This window comes from Chiloscyllium plagiosum, unplaced genomic scaffold (assembly GCF_037043375.1).
Source record: "Chiloscyllium plagiosum isolate Xiang-an unplaced genomic scaffold, Cpla_swu_hap1 HiC_scaffold_3, whole genome shotgun sequence".
NCBI classification, from domain to species: domain Eukaryota; kingdom Metazoa; phylum Chordata; class Chondrichthyes; order Orectolobiformes; family Hemiscylliidae; genus Chiloscyllium; species Chiloscyllium plagiosum.
In genome coordinates this window covers 104,245,648-104,269,920 of record NW_028270141.1, presented here as the reverse complement: position 1 = coordinate 104,269,920, position 24,273 = coordinate 104,245,648, and the positions used below count along the sequence as shown (strand labels likewise).

The 24,273-nt window shown below is 40.2% G+C and overlaps 1 protein-coding gene across 12 annotated transcripts in view; it reads left to right on the top strand.

Annotated features, from left to right (window-relative positions):
• ankrd6b (ankyrin repeat domain 6b) overlaps positions 1–24,273 on the top strand; it is a 245,297-nt gene that overhangs the window by 35,335 nt on the left and 185,689 nt on the right. For 2 of the 12 annotated variants that reach the window (XM_087982259.1, XM_087982251.1), the window contains exon 2: positions 6,831–6,902. The exons of 8 other annotated variants lie outside the window; for them this stretch is intronic. The gene's annotated coding sequence lies outside the window, so the exon portion shown is untranslated. Of the gene's footprint in view, positions 1–6,810; positions 6,903–24,273 lie in introns of all 12 variants that reach the window. 2 more of the 12 variants (XM_087982258.1, XM_087982252.1) reach the window with 1 other exon arrangement.

Genomic DNA, 24,273 nt, shown 5'->3' with positions numbered 1-24,273 from the left:
ATCACCACTCTCTATCTTCTACCTTTGAGCAAGTTCTGTATCCAAATGGTTAGTTCTCTCTCTATTCCATGTGATCTAACCATGCTAACCAGTCTATGATGAGGAACCTTGTTGATTGCCTTACTGAAGTCCATATAGATTAAGTCTACCTCACTGCTGTCATCAATCCTTTTTGTTACTTCAAAAACCTCAGTCAAGTTAGTGAGACATGATTTCCCAAACACTAAGCCATGTTGACTATCCCTAATCAGTCCTTGCCTTTCCAATATATGTAAATCCTGTCCTTCGGGATTCCCTCTAACAACTTGCCCGCCACCGATGTCAGGCTCACTGATCTATAGCTCTCTGGCTTTTCCTTAATACCTTTCTTAAATAGTGGCATCATATTAGCCAACCTCCAGTCTTCACTAAACTTGTGACTATCGATGATCCAAATATCTCAGCAAGGGGCACAGTAATCACTTCCATAGATTTCCACAGAGTTCTAGATTACCCCTGATCAGGTCCTGGAGATTTATCACCTTTATGCATTTTAAGACATCCAGCATCACCTCCTCTGTAACGTGGACAATTTTGAAGATGTTGCTATTTATTTCCCCACCTTCTCTATCCCCACATTCTCTATCTTCCATAGCCTTCTCCACAAAAAAACACTGATATAAATTACTCACTGAGTATCTCCCCCATCTCCTGCAGTTCCACACATAGACAGCCTTGCTGATTTTCAAGGGGCTCTATTCTCTCCCTACTTATTCTTTTGCCTTTTGTCTTTAATTTATTTGTAGACTCCCTTTGGATTCTCCTTAACCCTATTTGCCAAAGCTATTTCATGTCCCCTTTTTGCCCTCTTGATTTCCCTCTTAAGTATACTTCTATTGCCTTCTGGGGACTTACTCGATTTCTGCAGTCTGTACCTGATATATTCTTAACCAAAACTTCAATTTCTTTAGTCATCTAGCATTTCCTACACCTACTATTGCCCTTCACGCTAACAGGAACATACTATCTTTGGACTCTCATTATCATATTTTTGAAGGCTTTCCATTTTCCAGCCGTCCCTTTACGCGTGAGCATTGGCCCCAATCAATTTTGAAAGTTCTTGCCTAAAACCATCAAAATTGGCCTTCCTCCAATTTAGACCTTTAACTTTTAGATCCATTCTATCCTTTTCAATTACTGTTTTAAAACTAGTAGAATTATGGTCCCTGGCCCCAAAGTGCTCTCCCACTGACACCTCAGTCACCTGCCCTGCCTTATTTCTCAAGAGTTGGTCAAGTTTTGCACCTTCTCTGGTACATCCACATATTGAATCAGAAAATTTTCTTGTGCACATTTAACAAATTCCTCTCCAACCAAGCCCTTAGCATTATGGCAGTCCCAGTCTCTGCTTGGAAAGTTAAAATCCCTTACCATAACCACCCTATTATTCCTACATATAACTGAGACCACATTACAAATTTATTTCTCAACATCCTGCTGATTATTAGGGTTCCATAATGCAATCCCAATAAGGTGATCATCCCTTTCTTATTCCTCAGTTTGATCCAAATAATTTGCCTGAATATATTCCCAGGAATCTCCTTCCTAAGTACAGACGTAATGTTATCACAAATCAAAAACGCCTTGCCCCCTCTCCTCGATTGCCTCCCCTTCTGTCCTTCCTGTAGCATCAGTATCCTGGAACATTTAAGCTGCCAGTCCTGTCCATCTCTTAACCATGTCTCTGTAATTTCTATGATATCCCAGTCCCATGTTCCTAACCATGCCCTGATTTCATCTGCCTTACCTGTTAGTGCTTTTTGCATTGAAATAAATGCAGATTAGTTTATCAGTCTGGCTGATTCAATGTCATGATGGCCAATCAGATAATCCTCAACTCTACTTTCTTCCCTATAACTCTTGGTAACCTTACTGGTTCATTCTTTGCTTTGTTCCTGCACGCCCTGGCTGTTTGACTTACTCCTTTTCCCAACTGTACATTGTTAGACTGATCTTTTTCCACACCCACCCTGTTTACTAGTTTAAATCCTCCTGAGCAGTTCTAGCAAATCTCCTGGCCAGTATGTTAGCCTGCTTCCATCAGGTGCAATCTGTCCTTTTTATACAGGTCACTTCTACCCCAAAAGACATTCCAATGGTTGTAAAATGTGAATCCTTCTCCCCTGCACTAGTTCCTCCCTGCAAGTGCCATCCATCAGATTTAGCTCCTGTAAATTCCTCATTGCCTCAAACAGCTGCTCCAACTGATCCATGCAATCTGATAGAATTCACAACCGAACACACTTCCTGCAGATATAATCATCAGTAACATCAAAAGTCTTCTGACAAATACTGACTGCAAGGTGTGCCACATTTTTCTCTCCATTTGGCAGATTTGGCTTCAACAAATTGTCAACATTCAGGCTTGCCTCAGCCCCAGAGAGTTTTCAGTGAACTATGTGCAATGTTCTACAAGGTTGATATGATGATACATAGTGAAATGATCGAGAAGCATGAGCTTGAAGGTACATACAGTTTTAACATGAGAACCTAACAACCATATCTGTTGTAATGTTACGTAACTTTTTCACCTGCAACTCATTGAGAAATAGTTAATAGTAATAAAAGATAAGGCTACCCTTCAAAAATGAATAGGCCTGTGTCCACACGTTCTCACAGTTTGTTGGGGAAAGTGTTAGGTACGAAGGGCTTACCTTCCTCTGACCTGGAAACAGTAAACATTTCAGTCAGTACATGAGATAAGATGTATGAGCAGAAGTAAGTTTTTCAGGCCATTGTGTTTGCTCCGCCATTCAATGTCATCATGGCCAATCATATAATCCTCAACTCTACTTTCTTCCCTATAACTCTTGGTAACCTTACTGGTTAAAAATCTGACTCTCAGCTTTGAATATAATATAGAAATATAACAGCCCTCTGTGCAAAAGAATTCCACAAATTCAAAGCCCTCAGTAAAGAAATTCCTCCTACTCCTCACCTCTGTCTTAAGTGTGTGACCTCTAATTCTGAGAATACACCCTCTGGTCTGAGACTGTCCTATAAAGGGACCACCTTTCCACACCTAATCTGTAAAGTCTCCTAAAAATCTTCTTTGTTTCAATAAGGTTGCGTCTCATTCTTCTAAATTCCAATGAGTATAGCCCCAATCTATTCATCCTCCCCTCATATGAAATTGAATCACATGCTGAGTTTATGGTAACAGTGTGGCCAGCTAACCACAGCATGCAAACAGATATAACAGGAGCAAAAGAGAGACCGGGAACTAAGTGTTACTATTCATTAGTATTCTACCAAAGGTTAGCCAGACTACAGGCCTGTAGTGATTGTAACAAGGTTAGCTGGGTGAACCTTATAGAAAATGAGTTCCCTGATTGGGTCTGTTAATGTGATCCACAGGGAGCCCTGACTGACAGATATAAACAGGAGTGTCCAAAGTTCTGTTCACTCCGAGAGCTGGATCTGAGGGAGCTGGATCGATGTCAAGAACTTTCCACGTGTAAATAAAAGGTATTTTGGTGATGAGATACCAGCCTCTCTGGAGTTATTTCAAGGCCGATTGTGTTGACTATGAAAACCATTTTGAGCACTGTTAATATTTCCTGACTCTGGGTGACTTGCTAGTGTTTAATGAAAGCATGGTCATTCCAGCTTTGTTTGAAGAAGATATCACAGACAAGACATAAAATGGACACTTGGGATCACCAAGTGCTAGGTCGGAACTTCATCAGAGTGTGGCAGCCTGTGATCTCAAAGGAAGTTGAAGATTATGAGAGACAGATTTTTAACCAGTAAGGTTACCAAGAGTTATAGGGAAGAAAGTAGAGTTGAGGATTATATGATTGGCCATGATGACATTGAATGGCGGAGCAAACACAATGGCCTGAAAAACTTACTTCTGCTCATACATCTTATCTCATGTACCTGACTGAAATGTTTACTGTTTCCAGGTCAGAGGAAGGTGAGCCCTTCATACATAACACTTTCCCCAACAAACTGTGAGAATGTGTGGACACAGGCCTATTTATTTTTGAAGGGAAGCTTTAACTCTTATCGCTATTAACTGTTAACTATTTCTCAATGAGTTGCAGGTGAAAAAGTTACATAACATTACAACAGCTATGGTTGTTAGGTTCTCATGTTAAGTAAGTATGACCTTGGTAGTAACCTCAGCTAGTACCAAATTGAACCTGCACTGTTGATGTCACTCAGCATCACAAATCAACTGTCCAGCTGTAATGAAAGGCACACTATCTTGTTAATTATACTGTTTTCAATCTTGGTTTCCTCATGGACACTGTTACATATCGCTTCTCATTATTTTTAAAGCAGCACCCATCCATCCGATTATTAAGATTATGGTTTACCTTGTCAAATCACTATTTAAATGATTATTCAGTTTTAGGGTTCCATAAAGAATAACTGTATTTCATAACTAAGGTATTTACTTTGGGAATTATTAACTGAGCTTGTCTTCCACCCATTCATTTTGAAATCTGTGGTTGCTCTGATGTTACTGTACATTACGTCACCACTCAAAATGATAAACATTTTTTGAGGGATGTTTGCATTTATAAACAAATTGGGAATAAATATTACTTGTGTAATATTTACAATGTTGTACAATTTGTAATGATTCATAAAGCAGCATGTCTTGGAGGGATAATCTATGCAAAACACTATTTATTGACTAATTGTGGTTTGTATAAGTTACTCAAACACAGTCATGCTATTAAGTGGCTAAATTTTCTTTCTTACCTAACAAAGACAAAATACTACAGATGCTGGAAATCTGAAAGAAAGATCAAGAATGCTAGAGAAACTCAGTAAGACTGGCAGTATCTGAACAGGTCATACCAGACTTGAAACATTAACTGTTTCTCTTTCCATAGGTGCCATTGGACTTACTGAGTTCCTTCAGTATTCTCTGTGTTTTTCTTTCTTAGCTGGTGGTCTGATTTATGGTGGTATATTGTCACTTACTCAAACTATTCTAAATACTGTCCTAATTCCAGAAATCAGTAGAAAAGAGCATTATTATTGAACCAGTAAAAGGACCATGTCTTTTTGTTTTGTGTTTCTAAAAACTTGAAATGAGAAAGAGCTGTTTCAAAAACCAATGTTTGAAACAGATTTTCTGCAGTTTTGACCTGACACCCATGTCAGACATCGTGTAAGCAACTGCTTGAACAGGTAATAATTGAAAGTGAGGACTGTAAATGCTGGAGATCAGAGTCAAGATGAGAGTGGTGCTCGAAAAGCTCAGCAGGTCAGGCAGCTCCTGCTTCTCGGATGCTGCCTGACCTGCTGTGCTTTTCTAGCACCACTCTAATCTTGGGGTAGTAATTGAAATTGAGCTGCAGATAGTTTGGAGGGTGTATAAGGCTTTTGCTGGCAACAAGAAGTTCATTGGTGTATGGACTGGTGACAATTATCAATGGCAGAAACCTTTTTGCCTGCCAACAGCTGTGCAATTAATTCGCCGGTAGCTTAGAGCTGGGAATAAGCTACAACAAGAAAGACCAATGTTCAGTTCTTCCCCAACTTGAGTCCCTACTCTCTGCAGTCAAAACTCTAAATAGCCAGTTTATCTTCCCTGTTATTGTTGTTATAAACTGTTCCTTTTAACTGATGTCAAAAACTTTTTATAAGTGAACGGCCACCTTGGGCCTCTTACCAAACAGAGGAAACACCTGGAGAAAGACAACTAAAGCAACATGCTGGCCAGCAGAAGAGTCAAAGACTATCTCAACAATGGAACCTGGGCACAAAGACTATTCATCTGTCTTTTCAAATTTCCCTTCACCAGAACCTATTTTATGCTCTCTGTTCATGTGTGTGGATGTGTAAGTGGGAGTTTAAAATGGGATTAAAGTTTTAATTAGTTATGTTATGCACCAGCAGTTTATAATTGTTTGCCTGCAGCAAGAGTTCTAATTACTTGTAATAAATGGTGATTCTTGTTTAGTCCAAAAATCTGGTCCATGCTTTCTGTCAATCTGGATCTGAAAGTCAGGTTCATTGTGGAATTTTGCATACTTGATTAAATCTTTACCTTTTGTGACAACTCCATGGATAGCAGGGCTCAATTTCCAGTGTGTTACTCCAGTGAGTTATAACATCAACAGATTAACAGATAATCTATAATTTATCCTGATTTTTCTATTTACCTTCTATCAACTCCTTTTCAATTGTATTTTTAAAATGTAGCTTTCTACACAGTCTATATAACACAGGATATTGAAAGCGTACTGGAGTAATAGAATTTCAATTGAGATTCCTTTGTGTTGTGAATGGAATGAAAACCTGTTGAAAACCCTGCTCAAATGTGTTACTGAAACAATATAACTTGGATAGTACCAGTCCACATATTTGGATGAAATTATGATGTATTTTTTGAGAAAATCTTTCCCTACAGTGTGTTCTCAGTCTTGCCTTCCTAAATTGTTACATTGTGGTGCGAAGCCAAACAGAACAAGATGTTTAGTTAGCTGATCTTAAATGGTTGAAGAGGTGAAACACACTGTAGTTGGTATTAAATTTCCTGGGCAAAGAAAAAACTTTAGTCAAGGATCTTACTGTTTATTGCTGTAGTGGCCTTGCTGAAAATATCCAGATTATTTTAATGTTTCAGTTGTTCTTTTGAAAGGGTTTTTGATCAGTTTTCATTTAGCAAGACATGCAAAGAAAAGCTACCATAGGTTGAAGCATATAAATTAAACCTTTTCTTTTCTGGCCACATGTGTACTTTTCATGTTTTGGTGACCATGATAAGATTGTTTTACATTTTTTTTGTTGTTTTGTTAAAACCAGCTTCTTATATTTAAAACCAGAAAGCACCATCCATTGAAGGCCAGAAAAAATTAGGAGTGTGAGAGAGGATTGGGATCCCAAAGTTGCTTAAGGTATGAACATGTTTTAAGTAGGATTTTCAGCCTTGAGTATTGGGTATCATTAGTTTGGAGAGAAAATGAGGTCTGCAGATGCTGGAGATCAGAGATGGAAATGTGTTGCTGGAGAAGCGCAGCAGGTCAGGCAGCATCTAGGGAACAGGAGAATCGACGTTTCGGGCATTAGCCCTTCTTCAGGAAGGGCATTAGCCCTTCTCCTGAAGAAGGGCTAATGCCCGAAACGTCGATTCTCCTGTTCCCTAGATGCTGCCTGACCTGCTGCGCTTCTCCAGCAACACATTTCCATATCATTAGTTTGGTCCCATTGGTAATGAAAAAAGATGTATTTGATTGTGAGTGTGTCTTACATTATCCAAATAGAATGGGAAGGTGAAAGAAGAGTTTGAAGGGCAGGAAATTGTTGAATTCCATTGATTGTTGACTTTTACTGTTCTGTATCTGTTTTCATTCAGTTATTTCTTTTATTTCAGTTACTTGTCAATGCTTTCCACTCCACCTCTACATATATTCAGGTACACACTATTGGCCATTCTTGAGTGCTAGTAACTTCCATTTAGCAAGGTGATTGTATAAAATTAAGCTGTAGAGGAAAAGCAGGAACTGAAACACTCGGCTGATCAGGGATTTTTTCCATATGTATGAAAAATAATGTAGCTGTCTCTTGTTCAGGCATATTAAACATAGTGTTTCTTATATGTGCAGAGTTATTATTTTGCACTGTGTTCAGAATGAAATCCTTCACATTGAAACCCTCCTATTGGAAGGATGTTGTGAAACTTGAAAGGGTCCAGAAAAGATTTATAGGGGTGTTGCCAGGGTTGGAGCGTTTGAGCTATAGGGAGAGGCTGAATAAGCTGGGGCTGTTTTCCCTGGAGCGTCGGAGGCTGAAGGGTGACCTTATAGAGGTTTATAAAATCATGAGGGGTATGGATAGGGTAAATAGACAAGATCTTTTCGCTGGGGTTGGGGAGTCCAGAACCAGAAGGCATAGGTTTAGGGTGGGGGAAAGATTTAAAAGCGACTTAAGGGGCAACATTTTCAGGCAGAAGGTTGTGCATGTATGGAATGAGGTGCCAGAGCAAGTGGTGGATGTTGGTATAATAACAACATTTACAAAATATCTGGACGAGTATATGAATAGGAAGAGTTTAAAGGGATATTGGCCAAGTACTGGCAAACAGGACTAGATTAGGATATCTGGTCGGCATGGATGAGTTGGACCAAAAGGTCTGTTTCTGTGCTGTACATCTCTATTACTCTATGTTGGCAGTCAGGACCACTTTTTTAAAGAAAGGCTTGAAAAGCTAAACATTTATGTATTTCTGAATCAAAAGGCAAAGATGCTGAGAATACTCTAAGTTCTGCAGCATCTGTGAAAGAGAAAAGAATTGAGAATTCAAGACTTTGCATCAGAACTCACGACTCTCGTTTCTTTCTCCACAAATGCTGCAGACCTGCTGCGGAGTATTTTCAGCGTTTTCTCCTTTTTATTTCAGATTTCCAGTATCTAGTATTTTGCTTTAGGCTTAATGTAAATCTGAAGCTACTGATTTTGCATTTTGCTTCATTCTTGGCCAACACTCTACCAATCAGATATTTCACTCATAACAATAACAATTATCATGCTGTAATCCTTAAGCATGTTCATCATCTGTTGCTTTTTGCCCTCTGCTGTTGTCTTTCATGCAGGAGAGAGATTGGTAAATATTAGTGGAGTATTTTAGGTTTAGGACCAAATGTTACCTTTTTATTCAAACATAGTAAACACACAATATATGCAAGTCAAGACATAACTCACCTGAGGTTGCTGGAGAGAACCATCTCCTAACAATCATGTGATCTTGCATCACTTCCCAGTGATGATGTGAACTATCTCATTTACTGATTCACACTTACCCTTTATACAATCATTTTAAAAATACTGAAAATACATTACCTATTTTCTGTGTTTTAAATAAATATACAAAATCTAGCAAGCAAATTGTGCTGTTAATTTCTCAGCAGACCTATACTAGTTTGGTATTACCTACTTTTTTTATTGTAGAGACTATATTCAGAGAAAATTAATTTGGCATATTTAATATTTTCATCACTATTAGTGCAGAGATACACTTCCATTGGCATACCTTGATTCTTTATGAATATAATTGGTGTGTTATGCTTGATCAGTGACCATTTTTCACCTTGCAGCCAGAAGAGGTGGCGTTGATTTGGGATTTTATTTGTAGGATTTCAGATCATGATAGGAGTTCCAAAAGGCTCCATTTTGAGACTGTTGCAGTTAATGTTTTTAATTAAAGGAAAAGCACAGCAGGTCAGGCAGCGTCAAGAAGCAGGAGAGTCAACAGGAGCGTAAGCCCTTCGTCAGGAATACGATAACACGTAGACTCTCCTGCTCCTCAGACGCTGCCTGACCTGCTGAGATTTACAGTGCCACCACTTTTGAACTCTGACTCTCCAGCATCTGTAGTCTTCACTTTCTCTTAATTAAAGGATTATGTGGAACTATTTACAAGTTTGAAGGTGATGTAAAAATTGCACAGGAATTAAGAGTTTAGATCAAGTCAGTCAGAGTTGGATAAACCAGGGAACCAGGCTTATGTGTGAATAATTGAAGCTTTATATTGTATTTGGATCTGTAAAGGTCCAGCATTCATTGCAAACTCAATGTAGACAACCCAAAATGGAAAGTTCATGAAAAATGAATTTGACCGAGGCTTCTGTTTCCAGGCAACCAAATGGGTTAACTTCAAATTATCACTTTGGATTTCAATTTTTTAAATATTTTCAATCATTTTTGCAACTGAGTTTGTTTTTCTGTGGAATGTAGCTTCTTTTATTCACCCTCTACTCTAAAATATCTCCCACTATTGGTCAAGATAAATAAAATGCTCCAGTTTGGCACACATCATCAGAGACCAGATGGAAGAGCTAAGATGGAGGTCAGAGTCTAGCGGGAGTCCTATTAAGTTATCTTCTATGGGAATTGTCCAGGAAGAAGTTTTAATTTCTGAAGTGCAATTCTCCTGCTTCCCAGCAGACGGTTTTGACTTACCTCCACAGATACTCAGATAGACAAATATATGTTTAACAGTTGTGCAATGACAGAACTGATCTCCCCACACCTGCCGCTCCCTTAATCGCTCACACTAATGTGGGGGTCTGATTTCTCACCCAGACTCCTCTTTACCAACCCCCACCTCACAAATGCTTCTTACCAGACCTGACTAGCCTCCACTACCCAATAACATCCCCTCCAACCTAAATCGTTCCCAACATCCAACTACACCTCTGATCCAAAGTGATGAGCATCCAATCGGACTAACTGCCCCCCCATCCCCCACCACCCAGGCTGACTAGCCTCCACAAACCTGTCTGAACCAAACCGAGGAGCCTCGCTCCTGACAACCCTTCTTGAGCTGACCCAACTGCCCACCTTATGCAGCTCACACACCTTGACCTCCTGCTGTCCTACCTACTTAGCTCACCCATCTGCCCAACCTTCCACCCAACCCATTCATCCTTTTCATCCGAGACATTTAGAGTTGCCTAATGGCAATTAGTATCATTAAAAAGGGGATGTTTCTAGTGTTAACCCCAATGCTACTGCTCTAAGATGAAGCACTTTGTGGGACTGTATGCTGTGCCTTCTTAAAATGTGTCAGGCTCAGAAGAACCAGCCAGAATAACACAACAGCATCAGGGCAGAAAAAACGTTCAAGTTGAGCAGCAATCAGGTGACGATTGTAGCTCTGCAGAAGATCTGGGACTCTCTTTTTGGTTGAATAATTATTTAAAACTGGGAGGTATGCTTGACCAGCAGAGAATGCAATAGGTATTGTGAGAAAGGTAAGTTTGAAAGGCACTTCTCAATTTACATACAAGATTCCAAGACTAGTTTCTGGGGACCTTGTGAAAGAAATCTAAGTATCACCATGTCAACAAAGGTCATAATGAATTGGGAGTTGATTCTATCTCTTTTTAGTTGGATCTTCATCTTTCAGCATTTCCACAGCATGATATTAAAATAATGTGGATATTTAAACTTTTAATTACAGCTATGAGGAATTAAGAACAAGAAATCTGTCAGCTGTACATTTTATGTTTCCTAGTCTAAAACTGTAAGCAGGTAATGCTATCTCCTGTTGTCTTGATGTGAGTTTCATTGCAAATGTTACTTTCAGTAGTGCAATTGACTGAGCTTTTTAAATGTCATGACAATACATGCAACACTAACTTATTACATACCACAGTTCAGATTTGTCTTTTGGCAAAATCCCTGAAGTTGTTGTGTGTCATGTTTGGACAACAATAATTCAAATATCAGTAACTAAGGAATTTTTCAAATACTTCAACATGTTTCTAAATAACTAGTTTCACAGCTTTATAATGGGAGGTATGTAATAAAGCCAGAGAATGATTGTGATGCAGAATGAGCCATCAACCTCTCCTGTTTGTGCTGGCTCCTGAGAAGAGAAACTCCTCCAGTTTCACTTCCCTGTTCTCACCCCCATAGCCTCGCAATTTTCTTCACTTCAGATAATTAACCTTTTCTATGTTGAAGGCGTCAACCTTCTCCACATTCTCAGACCATAACCATTTTGGGTAAGGGAATAGATTCTTCTTCACTGTGCCATTGCCTTTTTGGTCAGACATCAGAAATCAGTGTCCTCTGTTTTTTAGTCCCTCCCATTAATGGAACAGTTTCTTTTGACCTAGTCTGTAATGTCACATGACTTTGAAGACCTTTGGCAAATCTCTTAAACTTCTTTCTCCAAGGAAGAGTCCCAACATCTTCAATCATTCTTTGATATAACAGAGGTTCCTCATCACTGGAACCAGTTTCATGAATCTTTTTTCTGCAGTCCTCCTCTAGTGCATTCACATCCTTCCTAAAAGTGTCTAGAACTGGATGCAATATTCCAGATGAGGTCTAATCAGAGTTTTATAAAGGTTCATCGTAAATTGCCCAGATTCCTTGTGTTTTACTAATCACTCGCTAATCTGTCCTGTTATAGAACATAGAACAGTTATCTTCAATTATTAATACACACACATACACCCAGATCTCTCTGCTCCTGGAGCTGCTTTATTTTATCTTACTCTTTGTGTTCTGTCTATATGAATTAATCATGTCAGACTTCTCAGTCCAGAATTTTATCTGCTACTTCACCACCTATTCCACCAACCCATTGATATCCTCTTAAAATCTATCAGTACAGTAGAGCTGTTGCTCAGTTCTGCATGAAGCATCAACCTGATCTGCATGCTTAGATTCTAGGGTGGGAGTGAACTCTAAGGGTATTTTGAGGGTATTACTACCTGAGGCCCAGTCTCCAAAATGTTGGTTGTTGATCAAGTGTATACCGACCAGTTCTTTTGTATGAGTGTAGCTTGTCCAAACAGCAAGATCTTGCCTTTTCATGCCTCAACACAGGTAGACATCCTTCTAGCTGCCAAGCATATTCAATTCCCTGTGTAACACAAAGAACATTGATATATCTGGGGTTTGATGAGGAGCAAAGTGATGTGGTTTTGTTTCATCTGGTTTCAGTCTTTCTGAAGTCATATTTTAATCTCCTGTGTTCAATTCTACATGTATTTTGAGACATGTATCTGTGGATAATTGAGTCACTGATTGTGAGATTACATTTGAGGCGAAAATAGCCTGTCCTCCATACTGCACGTATGCATGACTGGAAGCAGAAGGATTATGCAAGGTTGACCTTTTACTCTTGGAGTAATGCCAGACCTTTTGTGAACCAAGTGTTTTTTTTTCAAATTGTTTCAGTCCCATTTGTTTCTTTTGCAGATACACCGTGTTTGTGACTTGCATCTTTTCCTCAAAATGTCACCAGTATTATTTCTTGTCCTATAAGAGCAACAGTTCTCACAGGGATGTGTTGTGCATGCGTACCTTTGCATGTCTGCGTGGGTATGTGTATGCATGCGTACCTTTGCATGTCATTAATGCAGATTTGCAGACAATCTGGTTCACTAAATGATTAAGCAAAGTGTTTCCATTTTAGTTTTTGAATAACCAAGCTATTCTTCAATTCACAATACAGTAAAAGAATGTTTCACTTGATTGCTTTAAGAAAGTCAAAGGTTTGTGATTATAATGCACTACAGTTACATTTCCATCACAGGGAATATTATATTGTGGTGAAGACTTAGACTTGGTTCCTCCAGCATTGTCACTTTGCCATCAGCCCTGGTCTTTTACAATCTCTTTGGCTTCAGTCCAGTTGGTCATAGAGTCATAGCGTCATAGAGATGTACAGCATAGACAGAGACCCTTCAGACCAACTTGTCCATGCCGACTAATCCAGTCCCAACCCAATCTAGTCCCACCTACCAGCACCCAGCCCATATCCCTCCAAACCCTTCCTATTCATATACCCATCCAACTGCCTCTTAAATGTTGCAATTGTACCAGCCACCACCACATCCTCTGGCAGCTCATTCCAAACACATACCACCCTCTGCATGAAAATATTGCCCCTTAGGTCCCTTTTATATCTGTCCCCTCTCACCCTAAACCTATGCCCTCTAGTTCTGGACTCCCCGACCCCAAGGAAAAGACTTTGTTGTTTGTCCTATCCATACCCCTCATAATTTTGTAAGCCTCTATAAGGTCACCCGTCAGCCTCCGACGCTCCAGGGAAAACAGCCCCAACCTATTCAGCCTCTCCCTATAGCTCAAATCCTCCAACCCTGGCAACCCTTTCAAGTTTCACAACATCTTTCCAATAGGAAGGAGAACAGAATTGCACGCAATATTCCAACAGTGGCCTAACCAATGTCCTGTACAGCCACAACATGATGTCCCAACTCCTGTACTCAATACTCTGACCAATAAAAGAAAGCATACCAAATGCCGCCTTCACTATCCTATCTACCTGCGACTCCACTTAAGGAGCTATGAACCTACACTCCAAGGTCTCTTTGTTCAGCAACACTCCCTAGGACCTTACCATTAAGAATATAAGTCCTGCTAAGATTTGCTTTCCCAAAATGCAGCACCTCGCATTTATCTGAATTAAACTCCATCTGCCACTTCTCGGCCCATTGGCTCATCTGATCAAGATCCTGTTGTAATCTAAGGAAACCTTCTTCGCTGTCCACTACACCTCCAATTTTGGTGTCATGATTAGATTAGATTAGATTCCCTACAGTGTGGAAATAGGCCCTTCGACCCAACAAGTCCACATCGACCCTCTGAAGAGTAACCCCCCCCCCGACTAATGCACCTAACAATATGGACAACTTAGCATGGCCTATTCACCTGACCCACACATCTTTGGATTGTGGGAGGAAACCGGAGTACCTGGAGGAAACCCATGCAGACACGGGGAGAATGTACAAACTCCACACAGACAGTCACCCAAGGCTGGAATCGAACCTGGGACCCTGGCGCTGTGAGGCAGCAATGCTAACCACTGAGCCACCGTGCCACCCATAAATCTGCAAACTTATTAACTATACCTCTTATGCTTGCATCCAAATCATTTATATAATTGACAAAAAGTAAAGGACCCTGCACCGATCCTTGTGGCACTCCACTGGTCACAGGCCTCCAGTCTGAAAAACAGCCCTCCACCACTACCCTCTGTCTTCTACCTTTGAGCCAGTTCTGTATCCAAATGGCGAGTTCTCCCTGTATTCCATGAGATCTAACCTTGCTAACCAGTCTCCAAAGGGGAACCTTGTCGAATGCCTTACTGAAGTCCATGTAGATCACATCTACTGCTCTGCCCTCACCAGTCCACTTTGTTACTTCTTCAAAAATCTCAATCGAGTTTGTGAGACATGATTTCCCAGGCATAAAGCCATGCTGACTATCCCTAATCAGTCCTTCCCTTTCCAAATACATGTACATCCTGTCCCTTAGGATTCCCTCCAACAATTTGCCCACCACTGACATCAGGCTCGGTGGTCTATAGTTCCCTGGTTTGTCCTTACTATACTTCTTAAAGAGTGGCACCATGTTAGCCCACCTCCAGTCTTCTGGCACCTCACCTGTGACTATCGATGATACAAATATCTCAGCAAGAGGCCCAGCAATCACTTCCCTGGCTTCCCACAGAGTTCTCGGGTACACCTGATCAGGTCCTGGGGTGTCCCATTCTTGAAGGTCATTCTTAAATGTAGTTTGCCAGGTCTTCCTTGGCTAGCTTCATTATCTTTTTACATCTGGTGGTATCCATTCTACTACCAGTCTGTCAGAGTGTATGTCCAGGACATAAAGTTTGCGTCTCATCAGTTTCAGTTATCTTCACCACAATACCCCACATGTGCCTGCTGCAGTTCTTCGTTTTGATGATGTCCCTTTGTGTGATGGTGAAAGATGTCCAACTTGCATGACACCTTTGCTGTTCTTTTCCATATAACACCGACCTGGATTCTGTCTGGTATTAGTATAGATATGTGGAGTAGCTGCTTCATAGCTGTGCTGATGGTGTTGGAAGTGTACACAATATGCATTGGCTTAGAGCTGTTGCTTTGCTGATTCTTATATGGGCATCAGTTTCTACACCAGCCTTCCTCGAAATGTTGCTTCCAGATTGGGGAAGCTCTTCTGTTGCCCAGTGTGTGGGGGCCTTATTGCCTTATAGAATATTGGCCTGAAGAAAACCATTTTTTGGCCAACAAGGCAATGTCATCTATGAAATCCAGGTCCTTCAAAAATGGTGTTGTCGCTGGATGCTAAAATCTGCATCACCTTACTCATGATCAATTCAATAACCAGGAGGCAAAGAAATGAGAAGAGCATGTAGCCTTCCTGTATGCCTGAGAATATGTTTAAGAGAGTCCATGGTGCCCATATTAATCTTGTTGCAAAAACTGGATATGGTACCTTTTTACAACGGTCGCATATTCGTCTGGGATGCCATACCTGCCTTATCATGTACCAGACTGACTGCCAGTTGGTGCAATCAAAAACCTTCTTAAAATCGCTTAAGTTGAGGACATGTAGTTTAGATATTCCAAACTTTGCCCTACGATGTTCCTGAGTGTAAAGATTTACTCTCAGCATGATCTGACAGTCTGGAAACTTGCCTACTCTTTACACAGGGTACCGTCTACGTCTGCTTTTAATCTCTTGTGGTGAGGTATATATTTTAAAAGTAAACCAAATTGACTGAACTGAGTGTTGACAGAGTTCCTTAAATTCCTCTGCCTCTTTAATTTCTTCTCATCCTTAAAATTATGTCCTTTTACCAAGCTTTTGGTTGTCTTGCTTAATATTTTCTTTCATGAGTTGGTATTCGTCTATGTGCAACACATCTCTGTGAGACATTTCAGAACTTTTCGTTACACTAAATATGCCCAATAAATGTACATTTCTGAAAGCGAGCTAAAGAAGGAAGTTGCTTGATCACAGTAATCTGAGGTTTTTCTCAGCTGTCACTTTGTAGGTTAAGCATAATTCATTGTAATAGACAATGGATTTCCAACTAGATGAATGAAAATTGGTGGCCTACTTTATTTTATCCTCACATAATGAGACTGGTAAGGCAATTTACAATAACATCTTTGCGATAGATATCTACAAACTCCTCTAATTCTACATCCCTTCAAATCTGGTCCCTTGTAAATTTCCAATCATTATCACTCCACCATTTGTGGCCACACCTTCAATTGTCTCAGCCAGAAGCCCTGCAGTTCCCTGTCTCCACTCTTTGCCTCTCTAGCTCACATTCTTTTAGTCTCTAACTTTATATTTCTTTGTGTGGTTTGGTGTTATACTTTATTTTGAATTTTTTGTAAGGACATGTCTGGGGGTGTTTTCTCACACTAAAGGTGCTGTAAAATATAATTTGTTGCTTGAGATGTATAGACAGTATTGTCATCTTTAATAAGAAGGGTGTTTTGAAATATTGGTGTTTGAGACTCATTTGCTTTGTCATGAGCTTTATGTTAATACTGCTCCCTGCAAATTCAGATAGCAGCCTTGAGTATCTTGGGTGGTTAGAATGTGCGATGTCAATGCTCAGATGGTTGCAAAGATAGCACCAGTGACATCAGCAAAAGTGAGTTCTTCGAAAGTGCTTTGGCACATCTGTAGGCAGAGCTCTGCTTATGTTTCCTTTGTAACATTTAGTGCCATCACCATCTGTGGTAACAGTATGAAATAACAAGACCTTCGGTGGATTTGACCCATTTTTAAACCAATTTGTTTTATGTATTGTAGTTGCTTCTCTATCCAACAGCAAATTTTACAATCTACCCAAAGTGGTAAAAATAAGACTTGGGTACCCAATATCTTTTCAACATGAGAGTATTAAATATTTTTATGGTATTGTTCAAAGTGCAACACAAACTGTTCTGGTGTCCGCTGTTGTACTGAAATGTCTTTTTAACGATTATTGCAGCAGAAGGCAAAATGTGCATTTAATTTCAGTGAGCCAATGCTCAGGAGTTTGACTCATCCCAACAGTGTAGTTATACAGACAGTGCCACTAGAGAGCTGGCATTCCCTCCTATTTGTCACCTAACAGTGGCATTGTCAACATATGCAATCATGAGTCTTCAAGTACTTATATACTGTAACCCTCCTTTATTTACAGTAGTTTACTTTCACTTACTTACTTAGTCATTGTAACCATTAATGTCATTGTTACTATTAATACCATTTCTCCCATCCCCTCCCTCCCAAAGTCTGACCCTCACAGGCTGAGCCAATACAGGACTCTGACTGGATGTCCCATTCTGATTTGTGTGAGATCAGTGCTAGGGTGGGATGATGGTGTTTATGGAATACTGTACAAAGTGGTACAACAATGTGACGTAGTATGTCTATAGCTGTTGCACATCCTGTGATAATCAAACTCAATTACACTACTTGGCTGAAATAACATCAATGCCTTCCTGTTCCTCCGGAATGGCCCTTCTGACTTCCTGGTTCTTAAACATACTATCCGCCCTTACCTTTAGATTGGGCAGGATGTTTGTATCCAGAGTTTTATCTTGTATGCTGCTTTTTGCTATGGCTTTTCTCTGATTGTTTGACCTTCCTCTGGTCTTGGTCTTGTCACCTGGTGATGCCTGCCTTGAGACAACTTTGCTGAGAAAGTTTCTGTGATGAGCTAAAATTTCTCTTCCTTGAGGTTTTTAGCAGACAATAAATTTGACTGGATAGATTTACCTTGCCAGATAGTAGAATGATTTAACAAGCATCCACAAATCCTCATTCATGAATTGAATACTTAATCCAATACTAATTCTTCTCAGAACCATGTCTGTCAAAGATCTTTTCCAGCGCTTTAGTCACTGAATCTGCTTTGGTTGACTTGTCACTTCAGTCCATCTTGAATAAGAATTGAATAGGACTAGATACATCTCTGTAAAATTAAATAAATCTGTTGCTAGCCTCTCTCATGACATTTCTGGAAATCTTTACAAAATTTTTGGCTGTATAGTAACTTAATTTGTAAGGTGCATGTGTGGCATGACAGAATGTAATCCCATATGTCTTTTGATGTTCTTGGCCGCCACATTGGTTGTGCTCTTGCTGTGTACTTCAAGATTCCTTGGATGTCCCGCATGCACTATCCTTAGGATTTCTCTTTGCATTGACTTTGCATTAGCAGTTTTACAGTCGTACATCAAGAAATTGCCAAGTGATGATTCTGCTCATGTGCCTTTTCAGCACTTGCTCTGCCAGACTATATTTTGATTATCCTTGCAGCCAGAGTTGACTGATTTTTGTGCATTCTTTTGTCAGATTCTGTTTTCATCTGACTTTCCTTCAGTATCTGATATCTATAGAATAGAACTCCACTTCGACAAAGAATAAACCTTCTTTTTCTGCCTGATCCACTGCTACTTTGAGACTGTATCTCCTGTTACCTGTGTCTTGCCTGGAGTATTGACTATTTTCATGCGTAGAGGCATTACTGAGATTGATTTTGAACTCAAAAAGGTTGCCTAAGGCTTGTAGTTTGTCTCAACCACAGACTTCAGTCCACTGAGGTATTCTGCAAACCTTTCACATCCTTAGCACTAACGCTTCATTCTCTATACTAGTGTAAATCTCTTCAGTCTCTGTCATAGCTCTCTATGTAAAACAGACCACTTTTCGTGTTCTGACAGTTATACTTTAGGCCTGCTCCCAGTTCCTGTAGATGATGCAGTTATAGTGAATGAACCTGAATTGTAACGTGCTAGATGATAAATAGAAAGTAATTTCTCTTTTACCTTTTTAAAAGCTGCAGTCTTGTGCTGACTCAGATACCAATGCCAGTTTTTATTTCAAAAGATCTGTTATAGGTTGTGAAAGATTGGCCAAAGTAAGGATGAACTTTCCGACCTGATTCATCTTGCATAAGAAGAGTGACCATCATTTATGCAAGTTGGTGCTAGTACTTCTAGCACTCAGGTTCCCTTGCTAAGCATCGATTGCCCTAATCATGGTGACTGCGAAGCCGCTGTCCATTGCCATGAAAACCTATCTGGCTGACTAATGTCATTTAGGGTAGGGAAACTGGCATTCTCATCTGGACTGGCCGAGATATGGCTTTAGACCCATAATGTTGTATTTGATCCTAACTACTCTCTGAAGGTTGCTCGGTCGTATTAAGAATGTCTCAAAATATGACTACAGAGAAACTACCTGGTGTTGACTGAGGCATCAGGGATGACAACAGAAAATTCAGCCGTGTTGACCCTGTAAAGTCCTTATTGAAATCTAGAGACTTGTGTCAAAAGTGGGAGAGTTGTCTCACAGGCTAGTTAAGAAACAGCCTGACACAGGAATGATTTCAAGAGTAAGGCTAACAGACAATGACCCAAACAGAACACCGCCATCTCCACCAGTAGGGCAGACCCACCAGAGGTGGTGACCTAGTGGTATACAGGCAGGGGGGAGTTGCCCTGGGAGTTCTCAACATAGACTTAGTATCATATGAAGACTCATGATATTCCGGTCTAAAAACATGACCAAGGAAGTCACCTACTCATTACTGCACACCTCTGCAGTCCTGCCACACCCAGTCATGAATGATTGGGATAATTAAACAACTATCAAGAGGAGGAGGCTCGACACATGTCCAATGATGAGGATGCCCAGCTCATCAGTGATATAGATCAGGCTGAACTTTATACAACAACAGTGCTGAATGAATGATCCAATTTGGCCTCCTCTAAATGTCCCAAGCATCAGCAATGCAAATTTTAAGCCGATTCAGTCCACTTTGTGTGATATCAAGAAACAGTTGGAGACACTGGATATTGCAAAGGCGATGGGCGCTGACAACATTACTGAAGTACTGAAGACTTGTGCAGTGGCACTTCCTATGTCCCTAGATAACGTGTTCCAATACAATTACAACACTGGCATCTACTCAAGAATGTGAAAAATTACCCAGGTATGACCTGGGCAGGATAAGTTCAACCTGGCCAATTACCACCTTCATCAGTCTACTCTCAATCATCAGCAAAATGATGGAAAGTGTCATCAACAATATTATCGAGCAGCATGTGCTCAGTAATAGCTCACTCACTGATGCTTGGTGTGGGTTTAACCAGAGCCACAGCACTTAACCTCATTACACCCTATCGCCAAAAACAGACAAAAGAGTTGAACTCCAAAGCTGAAGTGAGAGTGACTTTTCTTGACATCAAGGTGATATTTGATTGAGTGTGACATCAAGGAGCCCAAGCAAAGCTAAATTCAATTGGAAATGGGGGAGAAAGCTCTGTTGGTTAGAGTCATTCTGAGCATGAAGGTTGTGTTTGTGAAGGTCAGTCACCTCGGCTCCAGGACATCTCTGCAGCAGTTCCTCAGGATATGTTCTAGTCCCAACTATCTTCAGCTGCTTCATCAATGACCTTTCCTGCATCAAAAGGCCAAATGTGGAGATGTTTGCAGATGATTGCACAATGTTCATCCCCATTCGCAATTCCTGAGATACTGAAGCAGTCCAGGCTCAAATGCAACAAGATTTTGACAATATCCAGGCTTGGCTGACAAATGATAAATAACATTCACACCAGGCAATCTAACATTCCAACTACTGATCCCTGACATTCAATACCACTGACAGAAACTCAAATGGATCTTGCCAATTAAATACAGGCAGAAACTGGGAATACTGCAGCAAGTAGCACACCTCCTGACTCCCCAAAGCCTACCCACCATTTACGAGGCATATATCAGAAGTGAGATGGAATACTCCCCACTTGCCTGGATAAGTGCAGCTCCAACCCACAAGAAACTTGACACCGCCTAAGACAAAGCAGCATGTTTGATTGGCACCAGATCCACAAGCATCCATTCCCTCTATCATTGACACTCAGTAGTAGCCATCTGTATGATCGATAAGGTGCACAGCAGAAATTCACCAAAGATCCGTAGACAGCACCTTCCACTGTGCATCAAGAAGGAACAGAGATAGCAGATGCATTGGAGCACCACCCCACAAGTTCCCCTTCAAGTCACTTGTCATCCTAAATTTCAAATATCTCACTGTTCCTTTAGTGTAACTGAGTCCCTAAAGGAATTATGGGTCTACCTGCATGAAATTGAAAGCAGCAGTTACAGAACGCAGTTTGCCACCACTGTCTCGAGGTCAACTAGAGACGGGGGCATTAATACTGGTCCAGCCAGTGTTGTCCATTTTCATGAATTTTAACAATGAGTTTATTAGAAGTAAGACTGAGTCAAACAAATATGCTAAGAATATTGATAAACAGGTTTAGAGTCAACAAAGTTGGACATATAATATCCCAAACATAAGTTAATACTCGCAGCTTTTGAAAAGATTTGTAGTTCTGATTGTGGTCCAGGATGTAAGTTTGCTTGTAGAGCTGCAAGGTTTGTTTTCAGATGTTTCGCCAGCATACTAAGGAACATCATCAGTGAGCCTCCAGTGAACCACTGGTGGTATGTCCCGTTTTCTATTTATGTGTTTAGGTTTACTTGGGCGGGTGATGTTATTTCCAGTTTGTTTTCTCAGAGGATGGTAGATGGGGTCCAAATCAATGTGCTTATTGATAGGGTTCCAGTTGGAATGCCATGCTTCAAGGAATTCTCGTGTGTGTCTCTGTTTGGCTTGTATTAGGATGGATGTGTTGTTCCAGTCAAAGTGGTGTCCTTCTTTGTCTGTATGTAAGAATACTAGTGATAGTGGGTCATGTCTTTTTTGTGGCTAGTTGATGTTCATGTATCCTGGTAGCTCATTTTCTGCCTGTTTGTCTGATGTAGTGTTTGCTACAGACCTTGCAAGGTATTTTGTAAAGGACATTTGTTTAGCTTGTTGTTTGTATGGGGTCTTTCAAGTTCATTAGCTGCTGTTTAAGTGTGTTCATAGTTTAGTGGGCTACCATTAACCCCATCGAGGAATTACGAAGAGAAAAAGAAAATTACTTATACAGCGTATTCAAGAAGAACGGGTACCCAATAAATACAGTCCACCAATTCCTCAGCAACAAGAAGTCACAACCTGCCCAGAAACCCTAGCCACTTTACATCAAAAACATCTCTGAAATGACTTCCAGACTGTGCAGACCTCTTGGCAGCATGGTAGTCCACAAACCCACCAACACACTTAACAGCTGCTAATGAACTTAAAAAAAACCTGTACAAACAACAAGCAAAATGAATGTCATTTACTAAATACCTTGCAAGGACTGTAACAAACATTACATCGGACAAACAGACAGAAAACTAGCTACCAGGATACATGAACATCAACTAGCCACAAAAAAGACATGACCCACTATCACTAGTATCCTTATATACAGGCATTCTAACCAGAACTCTATCATTAAACATTTCGATTTGGACCCTAACTACCATCCTCTGAGAAAAGGAACCGGAAACGACATCACCCACCCAAAGAAACCTAGACACAAAAATAGGAAGCGGGACATACCACCAATGGCTCTACAGAGGCTCACTGATGAAGTTACCTAATATGGTGACGAAACATCTGAAACAAACCTTCCAGCTCATTGAGCAAACTTACATCCATAAGTTAATATAGATAGCAGAAAAACAATTAGTTTCATTCATGGTGAATCGTGAAATAGCCTGTATATCAATGGAAGCAGAACCATAAATGTAACCAGAACTGCCTTTCCTCAGTCCATGTTACCCTGTGTTTGCCTGTATCTTTATACCATTATTAAAGTATCATAAATACTTGACACCACTTACAATTTCCCCTACAAGCCATTACTGTCCTAACTTGGAAATATGCTGTCATCCATTCAGTGTTGCTGCGTCAAATTCCTGGATCTCCCCGCAGCACAAAGACTGCAGCGATTCAAGAAGGCAGCTCACCATCATCTTCTCAAGTGCAAATAGAGATAGACAATAATTGCTTGCCCAGTGAGAACCACACCCCATGAGTGAATTAGAAAATTAGACACAGTGTGATGCTTGGATGTCCTATTGTTGGAAATATGAATATTCCTTTATCTTTGTGACACAAAAAAAGCCTATCTGCTCAAAAATATTTAAACTGGCAGTGATGCTGTCATGCTGTAATACTGGCTGTAAATTATACTCACGGAAAGTATTATCCAGATGTTTCACAAAATCAGACATAAACTTAACCACAAGAATGACTGCGGGTTAGAAGTATGAGTGATTAATATTCGTCGTGATGCCCTTTGGCTACAAATTAATCTCCAGGATTAGCAGCATGGTAGCAGTGTCAAAGTATTTTCAATGAGCGAAAGAACAGTTTGTCTCATATTGTCACTGAAGATGAAAGAAATTACTGCTAAAGCCTTGTAATGTTCCTTTATGGGTTGATTCTATATGCAACCTGATGCCTTATATGCTGATTATGTTTCTTGTTAATTTTAAAAATTTCATCTGAACAAGTATTTATCACATTATTTCTACTGTCCAAAACACAGGCTGTCCTGGATTGATGCAATGAACTGCAATAAATGTCTTCCTTGACATCTGTTTTGGGCAGTCAGGTTAAGATTTATTTGCTGGTTAGGATCTGGGGGCATGCTTTCCAGCAATTTTTCTTTGGTATTCAGTTTTTTTAAAAAAAAACACTATGTAGACCTTAGTGCACCTGGAGAGAAACATCACCCAAATTTTCTGAGCAGTAGCAATCACTTTTTTGCTATGACTGTGCTCTGCATTTCTATCTGGGACATCTGAACCCAGCTCTTCCTGCAGAAGAGCATACCAGATTCTCAACGGTAAATCTGTTTCTCTCTCAACAGATGCTGGCAGATTTGTTTAGTTTCTCCATCATTCTCTGCATTTGTTTCTGATTCCCAGTATCTGCAGTATCATTGCTGTCAGTAACTTGGCCCAAATTGTTCCTTACCTTTTGTAAAATTCACCTCTCTCCAGTTCAGCATTTCTGTTCCCAGCCCCCTGATACTT